Below are 2,856 nucleotides of genomic sequence, written 5' to 3'. Positions count from 1 at the left end.
GTTTGAAAATAGGTGCAAAACATTAAAAAAAGTGTTGAGTTTACAAAAACACAGCCGTATAATGTGTAAAATGAGCCATTCTTTGCATTTATGTACATATTTGATAAGCAGAATTGAACCGGAGAGGTATATAAAGGAAAATCTATTACACAGTAAAATATTTTTCTAGCGTCAAAAAACTCATAAATTTTCATAACTTGTAGCTTATTATTTCACTTATAACGTAAAGAAAATAAAATTATATGTTTTCGGTTTATAAACTCATTTACAAAGTCATAATATGCAAAATTCTGTAAAAAGTCGAAAACCCCTTACGAGCCCAGAGATTTTGGCAATTCCCAAATCGCCCAAATCCGCGAGTGGGCTGGATCCTTACATTACAAGCGACTGTCTGTATCGGCACTTCCGGTTTCCAACCGCACGAAATTAGGGTGTTTTGGGGTTTTACGTTTGATACTTGATCGACCTACAAATCTGAACTTTTCTAGGAAATTCTGAATGTTTTCAACAAGTTTTCAACGGTTCTGTCGTACATCTTAAATGGTATGTATACAAACGCCACGGAAGAGAAAGGGCGTACTTTGAAGTTTTAGCCGATTTTTCCGGGCTCTCGCGGTTTCGCCGTTTGCAGAATGCATCATCATCCAACCGGCACGGTAAGGCCGGCCCGAGAATACGCCGATCCGTACCGACCCGTTGGCCGGTCAGATTGACGCTTGCATGCCGATTACGAGCCGGCCTAGCCCCCGGGTCTGGCCCTGGTACTGACGGGGGTGTCGGCGAAAAATCCAATCACGCGGAGAAGTGTACCGATTTCGGAGGAATGTACGCTCAAAACCGGAGGAACGTCCGCTCACCTGGAGGACTGTACGCTCAAACCGCCGACTGAAGTGCGCCGATTTCGGAGGAATGTACGCTACAAAACCGGAGGAACGTCCGCTCACCCGGAGGAGTGTACGCTCAAACCGCCGACTGAAGCGCGCCGATTTCGGAGGAATGTACGCTCAAAACCGGAGGAACGTCCGCTCACCCGGAGGAGTGTACGCTCAAACCGCCGACTGAAGTGCGCCGATTTCGGAGGAATGTACGCTCAAAACCGGAGGAACGTCCGCTCACCCGGAGGAGTGTACGCTCAAACCGCCGATTGAAGTGCGCCGATTTTGGAGGAGTGTACGCTCAAAACTGGATGAACGTCCGCTTACCTGGAGGAGTGTACGCTCAAACCTGGAGGAGTGTCCGATTTTGTGATGAATGTGCCGATTTCGGAGCAATGTCCAGATTTGGGGTGGCCTTCGGGGGTCCATTCAGCCCGCTAGAATGCAACCGGCACGGTAAGGCCGGCCCGAGAATACGCCGATCCGTACCGACCCGTTGGCGGGTCAGATTGACGCTTGCATACCGAGTACGAGCCCACCTAGCCCCCGGGTCTGGCCCTGGTACCGACTGGCACTTCCAGGGTTGCCTCCCTCTGTTTTTCTCACGGTTAAAGCCACAAACATCGTCCGGTAACTTCTGCACTAATAAAACACTGAGATTTTCACCTCTCCTATTTTCAAACAGTAACGTTTGCTGGTAACCTGTTATAGCCGGACAAGCCGATCGTAAGCTTGCCGGAATGTCTTCGGTGATGAGAGTGGTACACGCCCGCCGAGGCCTCTTGGGCAACCCGGTAAATGTAAAATATATAATCATGGTTAATGCTCAGTGATCTATTGAAAATTAACATTTTAAAAATATTCGTTTATGGCAAAATGATATTTAGAGTAAATATTAAGCTGTTTTTATCACGAAATTGCGATAGTTTGCAGGGACTACTTTGTTGGAGCGGTGTAGGACAGGTGTGTTGTTCGGTTACGTGCGGGAAACTAATTACGGTAGTTATACCGAGGCTCAAATAAATTGACCAATCAGTGCACTGTATGTATTGGCCGAACAACACACTCGTTCTACTCCACTGGAACAAAGTAGTTCCTGCAAAATATCACAATTTCGTGTTAAAAATAGCTTAACATTTACTCTAAATATCATTTTACCATAAAAGAACTTTTTTAAAATGTTGATTTTCAATAGATCATTGAGCATCATCCATAATTATATATTTTGCGGTTATAGTTGTATCATTCCGCCATGTGAGCGGATCAGCAGCCAATTTGAAGCACTAATGTTATTGGCTGCTAGGGGTCGCTCTTAAATAAACAATGTAAATTCGTATTAGCAATTTTACCACTGACAAGTACCATTAAAATCCGCCAGGCGGCATTTTTGACACGTGGCGAAAAATATGCGACACTGTCTGATAATCGACTGAACGGGCAACAGCAGCCATTGAATTGTTTTCTGGACCGTACTGTGATGTTTGTTGGAGCAAAGTGGAGAAAATATGCAATACAGGTAACTTTTATGAATTGAATTTAAGTTCTGAAGACTCTTATCTTTCAAAATATCCAACGAATCTTTGTCTGGCGCCAGTGAAACTGCTAAAAATCCAAGGAGACGAGGCTCGGCTCGGTGTTGAGTTGATCTTAGCCGTGGCGACTCTTGACTCGGGCTTACATTGCATTACCCTCTGCAAGAGTCGTGGAAAGATCCATTGGCAGAACTGCACATTTCCCGTTGGCTGCTCGATGCTCCGTTTTTGACCCGGTTTTTTGCTGTCCCGAGCTTCCCTACAATATAACTCCACAATTGGCCGGGTTGCCGATGTTCAGATCGGCCTAAATATTCCACAGCGCGACGGGAAAGTACTAAAATAGCTAGTCGGTACATCCGCGCCGCCATTTTGGATATAGTCCGGAATGTCCGCTACCGCCGTCGGGAACGCTCGGCAGGCTTTCCGGTTATGATCGGAGAGTTTTC

Source organism: Branchiostoma belcheri, unplaced genomic scaffold, assembly GCF_001625305.1.
Source record: "Branchiostoma belcheri isolate BF01 breed outbred unplaced genomic scaffold, Haploidv18h27 scaffold131, whole genome shotgun sequence".
In the NCBI taxonomy this organism is placed as follows: domain Eukaryota; kingdom Metazoa; phylum Chordata; class Leptocardii; order Amphioxiformes; family Branchiostomatidae; genus Branchiostoma; species Branchiostoma belcheri.
The sequence above is the reverse complement of the archived record's forward strand: the minus strand, read 5'-3'. Positions refer to the sequence as shown.